This window comes from Lathyrus oleraceus, chromosome 4 (assembly GCF_024323335.1).
Source record: "Lathyrus oleraceus cultivar Zhongwan6 chromosome 4, CAAS_Psat_ZW6_1.0, whole genome shotgun sequence".
Taxonomy (NCBI): domain Eukaryota; kingdom Viridiplantae; phylum Streptophyta; class Magnoliopsida; order Fabales; family Fabaceae; genus Lathyrus; species Lathyrus oleraceus.
The window spans coordinates 158427276-158444198 of NC_066582.1; the positions used below are offsets into that span (position 1 = coordinate 158427276).

The window sequence follows — 16923 nt, forward strand, 5'->3', positions numbered from 1 at the left end:
CGCATCCATTCTACCGCAAACAAACAAACACTTAAGTCTCTCATGATGCGAGCATACAAGCAAGGTTAGCTGCTAGAACGCGAACGTTAACATAGTATACTAAAAACAAACAGCAAACCCTCCGTTTTGTACTCAGAACTACGAAACTCTGACTTCTTTATTGCACGAATGAGGATACGTAGGCACATGGGTTCGAATCTTTGGCGAGCACACTAATTAATAAACTTATTTTTCTCCATTAACCAATAGCAAATAACCTTTAGATAACCACATCCATATGCACGGAGAACAAGCAAAGTGGTTCCCGTTGTGTACAGCGGATGTGAGAGGTGTTAATACTTTTCCCTTGCTTAATCGACTCCCGAATATGCTCTTGGCTGCGAAGACCATTCTTTTAGGGGTTTATCTCTATTTCCCTTTCCTTTGGAATAAATAAAATCCAGTGGCGACTCTATATTTTTTGCGGCGCGACAGCTGGCGACTCTGTTGGGGAATGTCATAAACGAGTCAAGCCCAACTTTGCATGTATCCTTTTTGCTTAAGATATTTATCTTTATTTTTCTTGCTTATCTATTGATGTTGTGTTATATATCCTGTATATATTATCTTTCTCTTGTGGGATTAGTTTCTGATGCTTAAGTGATAAGCCCAATACCCAGGCTTGGAGAGTACACCTGAGATAGATTGAGAGCTTTATTCTGACTTGTCAGACGTAGTTGTCTGGATGTGAAGGTACGAAGACCCCACCTAGAGTAGATTCCTTTTGAAGTATCGTGGGCACGTAAGTCATTTTGCGTTGACAACCATTATTTCAAAGGGGATCTATGAATCTAGGGACCTTTAGAAAACATGTGGCTTTTGAAGTTAAGGGTGACCTCACTTAGAGTAGATCCTCCTGATGGTATCATTGTCGCATAAGTCATTTTGTGGCGACAATGATATTTTCGCCACAGGATTCGTGACTAAGCATCTTCATAAAGCTTTAGTACTCACTTGTGAGGGGACATGGGTTTTCTTGTATAAAAACTAAACGTCCACCTACCTTAAGCTTCATGATCATATTAACCAAGATGCTGCAAGCCTTTGAATCTATGATGTTGCATGTCATTTAATCGTACCATAAAAACTGATTCAACATATACATTCCTTTGGGAACACAAAAACCTTTTTGCATACACTCATGCATCATATTGCATTTCATCAGACCAAATTAGAAGGACTCACTGTTGTTTGGACTTTGTCCAGAACCTGCTACTGTCAAGTTGACTTCCAGGCATCCGTACAACACGCATAACAAGCAAAGACCGATAATGGACCAGTTAGAGCAGAACCAAGTTGCAATGAGGGAGGACATGATCACTGTGAGTGCTCGGCCAGGTTAACTTATGGAAGATGTTCAAGCTATAGCCAGAGGCTAGGAAGAAATACGACAGGATAATATGAGGTTCGCTTATGCAAATAATGTTATAACACTTCTAGTGAATCCACTAGGGGGTACTGGTACACCTATTGTGACTCAGCCACCTCCTAAGGGAGATCCCGTGTATCAAAATGTCGGCCCTACATTCAACATCCCTGTTAGTGGTAGGGGTTAACTTGAGATAGATGATCATCAAAATGCTTTATTCACTACAAGAGATGATTCGGTTTATGACGCCTTTGGACCATCGACTGCTAAGATGGAAACGAAGCTCCGTGTTCTGGAAGACATGATGAAAGCTATCCAAGGATCTAGCGCCTTTGGGTTGGATGTTGCAGATATGTGCCTAGTGCCTGGTGTGATGATTTCTGCTAAGTTCAAGGTCCCAAACTTTGAAAACTACAAAGGGGGTTACCTGTTTTAATACCTACATCCGATCCTTTTGCAGAAAGATGACTGCTCATTTTGAGGATGAGAAACTGTTAATGCACTTCTTTCAAGACAGACTCAGTAAGGCTTCACTTGAATGATGTATACATCTTGAACGCACACATATACGAACGTAGAGGGAGCTAGCTAAAGCATTCCTCAAACATTATTAGTATAATACAAATATGGCTCCCAACCAGACTCAGCTCTAAAGCCTCTCTAAAAAATTAGATGATTCGCTCAAGGAATATGCCCAACGGTAGAAAGACTTGGCTGCCAGGGTTCAACCTCCTCTGTTGGAGCGAGAACTTGTAGACATGTTCACGAGTACCCTTCAGGGGCCTTATTTTGACAGGATGGTTGGAAGTGCCTCCTCAGGATTTTCAGACTTGATTATTACCGACAAACAAATCGAGAACTGCTTGAAGATCGATAAAATCCAAGATACAATCGTTGTGGCTAATGGAGCAAAGAAACCCCACTCCGAATTCCCAAAGAAGAAGGAAAGGGAGACCAATGCCTCTATGACATCCAAAGGGGAGGATAGAGCCTACCGAGTGCCATACTATCAAGTGGAAACAGTAGCACCCAACCAGTATCAACAACAAACATATGCAATTCCTACTGGTCCTTCACTAATGCAATATCAACAACACTACACTCCTCAATAACCCTACGGTCCTCAATGATAGAATTATTATCAGCAGGAATAACATAAACAAAGGATATCAGAAAGAAGGATAAATCTGATTCCCATGTCGTATAGTCAACTGCTTTCTCATTTGCTTCGAGGCTTGTTGGTACAATTAAGGGAAATGGGACCTTCTCCGACACCTCTCCCTCAGGGCTATGACGCTAATACTAGATGTGAATTTCATTTGGGGGCACTCGGGCATACAATCGAGAATTGTAGAGCCCTAAAGCATAAGGTCCAAGACCTGATCAACTCAAAGGCTATATCGTTCACACCAAACGGTCCAAACATAATGAATAACCCCATGCAGGAAAACACATCTAAAATGCCATAACCAGTGCAAGTGGAAGCAGTGGTAAATATGAAGACGTTGCACCTATGGGACTGTCACATCAATTTCTGCAAGCACAATGACCCCAAGTTGTGGGAGGAATAAGGCTAATCACGTCGCCAATCACTAGAATGTTCAATCATTTTCATATGTAATTTTCTTGTTTGTCATTGTAATATTCACTTGTAAAACTCGTTTGTTTTTGAATCATTTTCAATAATGAAATGAATATGCATGTTTTAAATCAATCCATTCGTGTCCACTCATATTTTATTCATCGATATCAAACTTTTGTTTAAGCGAAATCAAAAGGACGATGATGAAATTGAAATACACGAAATTACTACACGTATGCTTTTGAATAAAACCTTGCTGATGATGTAAGACATTGTTTTAAATCCCCAAACACATGAGTTATAAGGAAGATAATGTCTAGTTAACCCCTTCGAGCCAAGGAGTAAGAGTTTCTTTATGTATATAAAACCCTTAATCTTAACCCCTGGCAGGGTAGTCGTCAGTTAATTTGACCACACGTTCAAATTTCAAAAAAGGAGTGTCCTATCTTAGGATCAACTATATCTTATCCCTCACGGGAGGTCAGAAACCACAAATCCGTAATGGTTATCCCTCACCAATAGAAGAAACGAGGCAATCATAACCCCTTCAAATCAAGAGAACAAATGTCACACGATTTATTCCAACAAAAGGAAAAAGAAACAAGAAATCCAGAAAAAGAAAAGAAGAAAGAAAGCCCGCTAAATATAAACGAGTGACTTAGGCAAAAATTAGGGCATCCGTGTGGATTGCAAATTTGAATCCATCCAACAAAAGTTGGGAAATCAAAAAAACAGAGAAGCAAAAGAGGAATCAAAAGAAAATCCTCATCAAGAACAAAGTTGTGTGGCTACAAACCAAACAAAAGATGGGCGACTGCCACTCTCAAAACCTTGTTATTTTATCACTTCGACAATTTAAAATCCCTTTTGGAAAATAAGCGCTTGATTTGAATTAGCTGAACGTAGGACTGTAGAACATCAAGGAGAATGGGCGGGTTAGAATAGGTTTCACGCCATAAATCCTTTCTTTATAAAACCGTGAACCAGACCACGTCACAACCCTCAAAAGACCTAATTCAAACATGGTTTATTTCGAAAGCATACTATAATTGGTAAGACCTTGTTAAAACTTACTCCTAAATATTTGCCTATCATTTGTGTTGGTATTGATATGGCATCCCAAATAGTGATCCGTTCACTATATGTCATAATTCCAGTGAGCATGCTTAGATTTCAAAACTATCATAAACATAACATTGCAATGATAATTTCCAAAATGAACAATCTCTACTCGTAAGTAAGCATTTGACATCAAGAAAGTTTCCACAATAAGCATGAATTGAGGAGGTTGATCATACCAAAGACAGAACGCCTGAAGACTACGCTGAGCAAAAAGGAAAGTCACTTCAAGATCCAGTAAATTTGGGGAAATCACGTCGAGATTCAATAAATCTCTTAAAGACCAGTTAGTCAGCGGAACTCCCTCAAATATCAACCAACCAGGGGAAAAGTTACTTCAAGGCTCGTACTGGGGAAGGCCACCTCAAGAGCACAAGAAGTGAACCACTTCAAAATATGGTTAATCAGAGGTATATAGTTCCAAAACACTGGGGAATGTTAGATCGAGATCGTTCTATGCCAAAAGTGCTTCATAACTTGTGATTGGGGAATCCATGCAGACACCCAACAAATTGGGGGCAAGATTGGACATAAAGGGGAAATTCCTCTCCATACTTCCAAAGTTGCTCAGATCAAGCCCGGGGCATCAGAAGATCCATATCAACTTCACCATTTCAGCAATACCAAGAGATCATGATTTTGGGAAGTCATGTTAAACACATCCCATAACCTTTCAACAGGAAGCCTTGTAACCAAGCAGAATATCTCTCAGTGTCCATAATATATGATCCACCTCAGAGGCATTTGTTGGACCCTTAAAACCATTGCATAAATCATCATGCATAAATCATGTCATGCATATCATTCATCTCACATAGAATGAAGCCGCTCCCTAACAGGATAAAGCCCAATCCTTGTTGGCATCCTAAAAAATCGACCTCGATTAAATCCCACAAAATTGTCTAGTTGGCGTTCCCAACAGGGTTTCCCAAGGTGTCTCTTTTTTACTTACCTTTCGTAAGTCCTCGTTGCCTTTTGCACGATAAGGTTATCTTTTTCAAAACTTTTCATCCTGAATACAAGATAAGGTATTGGACGAATGGCCTACTCCCTTTCTCAATTATTTTAAAATACCTGACATGAGTTTGACAAGTCCTAGAGTTGTAGCCATATTTTGAGAACTTCATCACCGTCGTTGTGCCTGAGGGACATCATGAGGTTTTCGTGCCTACTTTAAAGTCCCCATTTGACATAGCGTGTTAAAGCCCAATTCCTGTCTAAAAAACCTCTTCAAAGCCTAGTTCATGTCTAGCAAACCTCCTTAAAGCCCAGTTCCTGTATGAAAAGTCTCTTTCAAAGCCCAATTCCTGTCTGAAAAACCTCTTAAAGCCCAGTTCCTGTCTGGAAAATCCCTTTTAAAATTCCAGTCCCCGTCTGGCCCTTCATCTCGAAGCCCAATCCTTATTGGCCCATTCCAAAAGCCCAACTTAGTTGGCATCCACAAAGCCCGATAACTGGCATTCTGCACATAGTGATTGTCATCATATAAAGCACCTCATCCTCAAATTCAAGTATGCATACGAAGCATAAGCTAGGTACTCGTCCGTATTGACCCTACTTTTTCCTAACATTCGTCTGTGTTAACTGTTTTAACACCTGTTCATGTTGACAAGTTTTTCCTTAACACTCATCTGTGTTTCTCCTAAAGACATTCTCAATACTCGTCTATATTGATTCCTAACACTCGTCCATGTTGATTCTTATCTCTTTAATACTTGTATGTGTCAATCTTCAACTCGTTTCTTAAGACTCGTTTGTATTGAGCTCTTACACTCGTCTGTGCTAATTATTTTTCCATTCACTCGTCTTTATTAATTCTTTTTCCAATACTCGTTTGTATTGAGCTCCAACACTCGTTTGTGTTTATCCCTTTTCAATACTAGTCTGTTTTAATTCACTCGTTTGTGTTAATTTTATTTTCAATGCTCATCCGTATTAACCTTCCACACTCGTCTGCGTTAATCCCCTTTTCCAATACTCGTATGTATTGATTCCCAATGCTCGTCCGTATTAACCTCCCACATTTATGTGTATTGATTTCCAACCCTCGTCTGTGTTTATCCTTTTTTCAATACTCATCTGTATTGATCTCCGACACTTGTATGTGTTAATTATTTTTCCAATACTTGTTTGTATTGAGTTTCAACACTCGTCCATGTTTACCTTTTTTTCGATACTCGTCTGTATTGTATCGATTCACTCGTTTGTGTCAATACTTTTTCCAACACCCGTTCGTATTGGTCGCCAACACTCATATGTGTTTATCTATTTTTCAATACTCATCTGTATTGGCTCCCATCACTGGTTTGTGTTTGTCCTCTTTTCAATACTGGTCTGTATTGATCTCCCACACTCGTCTGTGTTTATCACTTTTTTCAATACTCGTCTGTATTGATTCCTAACACTCATCTATGTTTATCATTTTTTCAATACTCATATGTATTGAGCTCCAACACTCGTCTATGTTAATTCTACCCCAATACTCATTTGTATTGAGTTCCAACACTCGTTCATGTTAATCGCTTTTTTCAATACTCGTCTGTATTGATTCCCAACACTCGTCCATGTTTATCCTTTTTTCAATACTCGTCTGTATTGAGCTCCAATACTCGTCTGCGTTAATTCTTCCCAATACTCATCGATATTGAGTTCCAACACTCGTACGTGTTATTCTCCTTTTTCAATACTCATCTATATTGAGCTCCAACACTCATTTGTGTTAATCTCTTTTTCAATACTCGTCTTTATTGATTCCCAACACTCGTCTGTGTTTATCCTTTTTTTAATGCCCGTCCGTATTGATTTCCAACACCCGTCAGTGTTAATCGTTTTTTTCAATACTCATCTGTATTGATTCCCAACACTCATATGTGTTTATCCTTGTTTCACTACCCGTTTGTATTGATTTCCAGCACCCGTTCGTGTTAATCGCTTTTTCAATACTCATATGTATTTAGTTCCAACATTCTTCCGTATTTATCTGTTTCTTCAGTACTTGTTTGTATTGATTTCCAACACTCGTATGCGTTGATCAACTTTTTCAATACTCATATGTATTGAGTTCACACATTCGTCAGTGTTAATCGGTTCTTCAGAACTCATTTGTATTGATTTCTAACACTTGTATGTGTTGATAATCTTTTTCAATACTCGTCTGTATTGATTTACAATATTCGTCCGTGTTGAACTCACCCTTTTTTCACTCGTCTGTATTTGATATCCATCCCTCGTCCGTGTTGATCTCACCCTTTTTCAGTACTCATCCATATAGGTTTCTAACACTCATCCTATTAATATCAAATACTCGATCATGCTAACCTTATCTCTTAAATACTCGTATGTATTGACTTCTAACATTCGTATGTGTTAATCGCTTTTCGACACCCGGCCATGCCGACCCTATTTTCCTGACAGAGCATATTTAAGCCCAAATATTTTGTTTATCCATCTCCCACAAAAGCCAAAACTTTGTTTGGCCATCTCCTCTTTAAGCCTAAAATCCGTTTAGATATCTCCCTTAAAGCCCAAACGTCAGTTGGTCTCCATTTCCATAAAGCCTAAACTTTGTTTGGCCACTGCATTTAAAGCCCAGTTCTTGTTTGGCCAATCATTTCAATCCCCAACGAAGTCATCAATCCCTCCAAAGCCTAGGTCCCACTGGCAAACCTTCTTCAAAACTCTTTACAAATCTTTTTGCAAGTATCCTCTACCTTTGTATCGGAGAACCGTGTCACAAATTACCAATACCTGCTAAAACTTATTAGTGGAAGCAAAAACAAAAAAAATCAAGCAGATACGACATGCATAGCATATTGCATACATCATGCTTGACTAATATTTCTTTTACAATTACTCCATATTCCCCACAGATATTTCAGCTAATCCCCAACAGATGACCCTATACAAAAGCCAATTCATCATTCCATATCTCTAGGGGCAGCTGTCATACCCCAAAATTTTCCCTACTTTTTTCTATTTTTATCTGGCTTACATTAAAATCATCTACATACATGATCCTCAATTCATTCAATTGGGTCATGCATTTAACATACCATTCATCGCATTTTGCATATTACAATCATTAGGTCAAAGTTCAGTAATAGTAGATGTAATCGGTTTAAACGGATTTTCAAGACATGTATTATTCGGTAATTAATCGAGTTTGTTTCTCATATCACTGGTGGTGTGGAACACCTCTTTATTTGAAATTCATGGTTGTTAGAGGGAGCAAGATGTTTGTTATTTGATTCGATTGCTTTAATTTAAGGAAACAAGTCAAAGTTGGAAATTCAAAGAATACTTCATTCATTCATGGAAATTCATGGTACAATGCTTATTACTTGACATACAAGTTGAAAGAAGGGATTAACAGGAAAGAGGATAAAAAAATTACATCAATTTGGTAAAGTTGACTTTTTGGTAAACTGTTAACTTTTGGTCAACTTTTGATCAACGACTCGATTATGACCCCTGAATTTTCCTAAACCTACCCTATAAGCATTTAATCAAAAATCAAGAATTTCATGCTTATGTTACATGTTACATGATGCAAGTTTCCAACAATTTTTTCTTCCATGAAGCTTCATTCCCATGGCTTTATCTTCACTTTCCGATGTTTCCTCGAACCCATTCTTCCACCCCCAATGCTCACTTTTCTGCAAAGAAGAAGATACACCAAATTGATCATCAATGTCATGGATTGAAATCATCCAAAATTCATCAAAAAGTCATTAGAAAAATTCTATACTTAGAAAATTCTGCACTTAGAAAAGTTTGTTTTCATCTTCCATAAAGCCTCATTCTCATGGCTTTAGCTTCACTTTACGATGCCACCTCGAGCCCATATTTCCACCCCTATGCTCACTTCGTTGAAAAGAAGAAGATACACCAAATTGATCATCATTATCATGGATTGAAATCATCCAAAATTTATAAAAAAGTCATGAGAACAATTTTGCACTTCGAAAAATTCAGCGCTTAAAAAATTCTGCATTATATGACATTTGGTTTTTCAATATTTCCCAACTCTGTTTCAAGCAATTTCATGCACAAAGTATTCGATTTTCGATCCATAAATTTACGCCACTCAAAAGTACTTATTTTCAACATAAGACCACTCCTCAAAAGCACTTAAGTCCATAGTTTGATTCATAAAAAAGACATGGAAAAAGTGGCAAAAATTTAAAGTAAAAATCAAAGTAAATTTAAGCCAATTTCAAGTTCTAACCAAGTGACCATTTTACCTTACCCCCTAACTTGGTACTTTTGCTAAACTCCAACATCATTGATCTCTATCTACCCTTAACTACCTATTTCTCCACAAGTCATCCATTTACCTAATTACTTTTAACTTCTTTAACTACCAAACTAACATAACTTCTAACTTTCGATTTTCAACCATTGACAAAAGTTTTACTTGGATCGTAATTCAAAGGTTCACAATCATTCACAAAACTATGTAAACATGTCATTCTTCCCAATTTTAGGGTTAACCACTTTGAACCATTTTAACCACCTTAACACTTTCTCACATTTTTTTCCATTTTCTCACCATTTCTCACAATCTCTCATCATTCTCTTCATCCCCTAACCCTCACCAAAGTTCATATTCATCACCATTTTAGAACTTCACATTGAAGTTCTAAGTTGGTGAAACTTAGCCACAATCATTCAACAATTCACCATTCAATTTCACGTATAATCATCAAAGTTTGAACAATTGTCAACAATTCAAGAAAACTCATCATCAAGAATTCATCAATTTCAATCATCAAGATTCAAACACAATCCATCAAATTCTACATTCAAACTTGGAAATTAATGGAAGTGTAGGAGCTTACCTCTCGAAACCATTTCTCTTTGATGCGTCATCCACAAACAACTTCTAACTGGAGCAAACCTCCGTTCCATCGGTAATTCTTCATCTCTTCTTTTCCATACCATTGTGATGAATGCTTGGGTGAATGATTCTTGTTGAATGTATGTGGTGGAGCCTTAATTTATCCTCCTGTCCAAAACAACTTATTTAATAAGCATTTTTGGTTACATCTACAAAACCATATTCAAGTAGCAAAGAAAAATCAACATAGGAGTTTCTAACATAGTTTTTTTTTGCATAGAAGTGAATTAAGTATTGCATTAGCATTGATACAAGCATATAAGATGAAGCAACTTATTTGAAAAATCACTTTTTTAAACTAAAACCCCAATTTTAACATAAACTCACAATAAACATTTTTCTTGAATTTCAACAACCAAAATCAAACCCCATTTAGAACATTAGCTTAGAATTAATACTAGAATCTTAAAACCCATAGAAAATCTAACATAAAACTCTTTTGTTTCATGGTTTTTGAGAAAAAAATTGAATTTTCACTTTTACTTCATAGACCTATAATGGAGGAAGGCATGAGGAAGAAGGTGAGAGAAGACAAGAAGTCGCCCCCTCTAGAGAGGGGGACCACCACGGCTGGTCGGCCTACCTCCCCTCTATGCCCAAGTACCATCGTGAGCACCATTGAGGAGGTTGCTGCATTTCCTCTTCTTCGTGTGTGAAGATGCGTTAGATTGGGGGACGGGGATTAGGAGCTGGACCGGTTTGGTCCAGTTCAGCCCGACCGACCGGTCCAGTTCAGGGATTTTGTTTTTTTATTTATTTAATTTTTCTCTTTTATTTTCATTTTGTTTTTTTAGTATTACTTTCAGCCCCTTTTTCTTTAGTGTTTTCTATCCACACTCCACTTTTTTTTTTCTGCACTAGTAATGAGACCAATTTTTCTTGTGCCTATTTTACTTTTATTTCTTAAGTCCAACACTGTTTATTTTTACACATACACTCTCATGCATAATACTTACTATTTTATTTCTTTTAAGATAGTTTCCTTACTATATTTTTAGAATTTCTTTCTAGATTAATTTTTGGATAATAACCTTAGAAATATCCTTTTCATTTGATTTTTTTTTCAATTTGATATGGTTGTATTGTGTGCTAATTTCTTTAGTATATCTTACATGAATTTTTATTATTTTTACTTTGCATGGTGGATGTGTTTAAGTTTTGTGCATGATTAATGGTTGTATGGTTTGAATGCTTGTATGAATTTTTTAATTCTTGCATGGTTCATGATTCATCACCTAGTGTGGGTAAAATGTTCCCATCTCCTATGAACATGTACTAATGTAGGATTTACTTTTCTTTATCGCTTTCTTTTGCATGCCAACGAACAAGATAAAATCGAACGATAAAAAGAACTTTTCCAAAGAATAAAAACACACTTGATCTAATGTCAAGTGTTTTCCCAAATCAAATTCATTTGATGACTAACGTGAGTGCTTGATTCAAAGTCAAGTATCTCATCCATTCCATTCCATTTTCACACTTCTATCTCTATCTAAATCTCTTTCTTCTCACACACCTTTCATAATTAAATAAAAAACACTTGATCTAACATCAAGTGCCTTTTCAAAAAAAATTCACAAAAAACTGGAAGGAAAAAGTGGGGTGTACATACTTGTGCACAACACTCAAGTACTTGGGTTGTCGGCCGTACCTAGCAAGTGGCCTAATGCTTAACTTCCACTCAAAACACTTAACAATAAAACGAGTTCAATCTGGTGCTATGAAAGTGAAAAAGAGTGGTTAGGATGCCACTGTCCTCTCAAATCCCGAGTATTCTGATTGTTGGTTGTACTTAGCTAAATGTTATATTCCTGTCTCCCTCTAAGTACCAATGATTAAACCCACAATTTTTTTTTCAATAAACACAAACTCTTTGGATGAAAAGAGAGGTTATGATGCAAATGTCCTCTCAACTCCAGGTACTTAGATTGTCGGTCGTACTTAGCTTGTGGTTTGATACTTTATCCAAGTCTAAGATCAACCACAACCAATCAAATCTAATTTTCCGCCTTAGGGTATCCAAAACCTTTTCACAAAGGACATGTTACTTCCGTTCTGCCGTGGTATGAACAACGCTTAAGCCTCACATGCATGAGCGCACAAGTCATGTTTAACTGCTAGAATACGATCCAAACGCATCCATTCTACCGCAGATAAACAAACACTTAAGTCTCCTATAACACGATCATACAAGCAAGGTTAATATCTAGAACATGAATGTTAACATTGTCTACTAAAAACAAACAACAAGCACTCCATTTTGTAATCAGAACTACGAAGCTCTGACTTTCTTATTGCACGAATTAGGATACGTAGGCACAAAGGTTCGAATTCTTGGTGAACACACTAATTAATAAACTTATTTTTCCATTAACCAATAGCAAGTAACCTTTAGATAACCACATCCATACATACGAAGAACAAGCAAAGTGGTTCCCATTAAGTACAACGAATGTGAAGGGTGTTAACACCTTCCCCTTGCATAACGGCCTCCAAAATCCGCTCTTGGTTGCGAAGACCATTCTTTTGGGGTTTTATCACTATTTTCCCTTTCCTTTGGAATAAATAAAAAATCTAGTGGCCACTTTGTATTTATTGCGGTGCGACACTCATCACACCAAAACATAAACATATGACAACATACATTGTCTCTCAGAAAATCTCTACATAAAACAAAGAAAAATGCTCCCTGTTGTTACATATTAGAGCATAACCAAAACTATAACAACAAAACTAAAGAAAATAGCTCTAGGAACTAGTTTCCATTCACACCAACGTCTCTACTCTTAAGTATCTGCACAATGCCCATTGTCGTACCCCAAAATTTGCCCCTCCCTTTTTACTTCTCATCTGACCCATGACTTGAGATTCATCTGTACACCTTCATATTTCATTCATATGCATCATAAATTCAAAGCTTGTGGATAATAAAAAAACTAGGGTGTTGCTTGAGGATTATGATATTGCTTTATGCCTGAAAAACCCTAATCTCATGCCTTATGGGATCTTGATTCATGGAGTTCACCTCATGACATTCATTTATGTATTCAAAACCCTAGTTCTTGACTTTGGGTATTCTTTTTGCCTTGAGTATGTATGAAACCTTAATTCATTGAGGAAAAGGCTCTTGGATTACATGCCTTCTTGCTTGGGATGTCATCTGATTCAAGGTCGGTCCAGACAACCATCCATATGGTGATTTCAAGACTCATAGATCTGAGATTCATGTTCACATTAGTGCATTGACCTTTTGCGTCCTTGATTTGTCATTTGGTTCAGGGTTTAATCTTGGTCCATTTGTATGGTGCCTTTAAAATCATTAGTCCTTGGTCTTTGATTTGGACCTTTAGTGCATTTCTTACTAGCCCATTTTTTCACATCATTGTTATATCCATCATGGTGTTATGTTAATTCCACATTGATTTTAATTTCAAAATTGATTCTAAATTTAAACTAATTTTATTTGATTTTAATTTTAATGGATTTTGGGTTTTCAAAATTGATTTTAATTGGATTTTGATTTTTAAATTGATTATTAGATTAATTTTAGCAATTATTTTAGATATATTCCACTTTAATAATCATGATCATTCAAATCCAATATCCATAACCACCATATCCATTTTAACAACCAAGTATCCCCATATCCAATAAGCCAAAAACCAATTTTTTAACACACATCCAACCACATTCCATTTATAATATATTCATTGTTCTTCTCATCACAAGTCCATTCAATATCCATTATTCACATTCAATACCATTCAAACTTTTATTTATTAACACATTCATGTTCAAATTTTTACACCTTCAAAGTTCCATAGTTTCTCATTAATCTACAAATATTGTATTTCCATTACTATTATTTTACATGAATAATTCAAAACACTTTCAAAGTTAACTCAAATCAAATCTAATACCATTCAAATGATTTAGAATATCCAAATTAACATTTAAAATTACAAGTGTACATCCATGATATTTACAAATCTACATTTCAATTCAAAAAAACCAATTCTATTGCATCTCAGATTAACAATCCATAGCCAACTCCAAGCAACTCTGGTTTACAACATTCCACGAACAAAAATCCGAACATGAATTCAACTTAACACCATGGTTTTCCAAACATCTCCTAACCTGAAAAAAAAAACATCATGTTTCTTCATCACTACATAAGCCATATGTGCATTCAATTAATTACTTAACTACACTTTAAGTCCAACCTAACTGAGCTAACCATATCCATTAATTCACTTGCAAAAGGTTGGTAATCCACCTGCATTTTCCCTGCATAACACATGACATGAGGATCACTTTAAGATATAACAAAAAAAATCCAATGTTCACCCTGTATAATTTTGGAACTAACATTAAGTTCTAACTATGAAGCTCATACTAGCACTAAGTGAAAATATAACAAGTACAATCAATTATTCCAATTCATTGTAAGTGACATTCGAAACCTATTGAATTAACTCCGAACTTTTTACTCCCTCATTTTGCTTCAACCAAGTAGTAACTAATAATTAAGTCAATTAACAACATATTATATTTAACTGCTAGCAAAATCAGGATAATATGAAAATATCGGAAACGAAAAAATTCTGCAAAATTGATCAAACCTGCATTTGAAACAAAACCTATTTAACAGGTCATGATCTTCGATCCGTAAATTTCACATGACTCCTTCAACCATCACCTGCATTAACCAGTCACAAGTTTGATTAACTAACACTAACACTTAAACCCAACTAACGACATGACACTCGTTAATATTCGAATTTCATTTCAATTTCTAACTAACCTGTTAACAGATTTTGTTCATCTCTAACCAACTCTCGGATTTAACTTTCATTTAAGTTGAATTTCACTCATATTCCTAACTGATTCGATAACAAAAAAAAAACTATAAATACTTCACTCTGCACGAAGGGTCCATTCTTTCATCTCCTTCTTCAACCTTCTGCTTCAATCCATTCTTCATCTTCAACAAAATTCTCTACTCTTCAATCTCCATATTCAACCAATCGATTCTCACTCTCAATCTTCTTCTCTATTTTGCATCAAAAGACTCAATTCTGAATCAAAAGAATACACACTGCACTATTGTTCTTCAATGCCGCGACCGAGTTTCACCATCATCCATCATCTTCTATTCAACCTGTAACAACCACACAACAGAATTCCCAAACCTTCTTCAACCTCCTCCAATCCTTCAATTATTCATTCTCTCAGTGGCATCTTCTTCACCCAAGGATACGTGAAGAAGAAGCAAGGATTCGTACCTGTTTTTCCGTAGAGAAGAAGCATAAAGAAGGATAGGTGAAGAAGAAGCATAAAGAAGCAAGGATTCGTACCTGTTTTTCCGTAGAGACGAAGCCGGTAAATCCACGTTAGTTTAAGCTTGAATAATTCGCTTTGGATCCTTGATGCACGAACGCGACGTCGTCGCTGTTACGAATCTGTAAACACAATGATAAACTTGTAGTGCGTCCCACCAATTCGAAGATGATGCTCTGGGACGCCTGATGCATAAGCACGACACACTCCTTGTTGCTTCGATATCTCTGGACGCAATTAAAGTCTAATGAAGAAAGCGATGCCATGGGGAGTTGCGACGAACACTGACACCCTCACGCGACGATGATGCAAGGAGCTGGGAACGGTTGAAACACGAATCATGAGCAACGAGTCGAGTTTTCTAAATACGAAGCCGCGACCACTTGGAAATCGACGGATGATACCGCATCCAAGACGTGAATCCACGATGATTGATGAGCACAAGGTGAATGGATTCAATCTCCGTTATTGTGTGAACTGAAGCGCCGCGAATGCAAGGTTGGTGGTGAAAGGACGCGCCGACGCGAAGGGAGACTCGTGCGCGAAGAAACTCCATTGAACAATCGCCTTGCCATTTTCAGTGCGAGCTTGCACAAAGAATTCAAGGGCAGACTATGGTTCCGCATTTCAAAAATTTTACTACAATTTAAAAAAAATACTAATTGTAGCCTTAAGTGATTTTAACCAATTTATCATTTCATTTTTACCATTATGTTGATACTTCCCAAAATTACCCATTTCACCCTTGTACCGGAACTCCTGGAAAAAGAATTCCTGTATATATTTTTTCCAAACCAAAAGATTAAACAAAAGACATTCGGAACACACCAATTAATAAACCGAAAGACTTCAACCAACAGTTCCGGTTCTTTAATAAAAAAGAAACGTTCTGAAACACTAATCGAAAGAGTTTCGGTAAACAAAGTGACACATACCGGACCTCTTTGAATAAGTTTTCCGGTATTGTTTTTATGTATTCCGGCACTCTTCTTTAAAGACTTCCGGTTTGCAATTTTATTTTGGAATTTTTTTTATTATGCAGGAATGGAAAATCTTCCCCAAATATGTGTAGATACTTCTGATGCATTTCTAACGACTGAAAAATTTGGTACACGAGAAGAGGTGATCAGATGGATTAAAGAGGTTGGAATCGATAATAAAATAACTGTTATTATCACTCGTTCAGATACTGAAATAAGCAAGAGAGAGAGAAGTAACAAATTAATATTTGGTTGTGATAAAGGTGAGAAACACAAGAATACTGATAGTGGAACCCAAAGTGCATCCAAGAAATGTGGATGCCCATTTAAAATCAGGTCGACTCCGGCGAAAGATGAGTCTGGTTGGAAGATTGATGTAAAATGTGGGTTACATAATCATGGTTTACCTGATAGATTAGAAGGTCATTCCTTTATTGGTAGGCTGACCACAGATGAGAAGCAACATGTCGCTGATTTGACAAAGAGACATGTACCACCTAGACACATATTGCTTTCCTTGCAAGACCGAGATCCTGAGAATGTCACTCGGATTACGCAAGTATACAAGCATAAGAGTGTGATACAAAAAGAG

General features: G+C 36.8%; 1 long non-coding RNA gene across 2 annotated transcripts; it reads right to left on the bottom strand.

The window, feature by feature from the left end:
* Positions 1-13839: 13839 nt before the first annotated feature.
* On the bottom strand, positions 13840-15983 carry LOC127074290 (uncharacterized). Of its 2 annotated transcripts, XR_007785967.1 has the most exons (5): positions 15369-15983; positions 14816-15296; positions 14634-14710; positions 14235-14298; positions 13840-14148 (listed from the first exon to the last, which is right to left on the bottom strand). It is a non-coding gene; the product is annotated as an uncharacterized LOC127074290 (long non-coding RNA). The 2 variants fall into 2 exon arrangements; XR_007785966.1 differs by having other exon boundaries at positions 14816-15983.
* Positions 15984-16923: the final 940 nt, after the last annotated feature.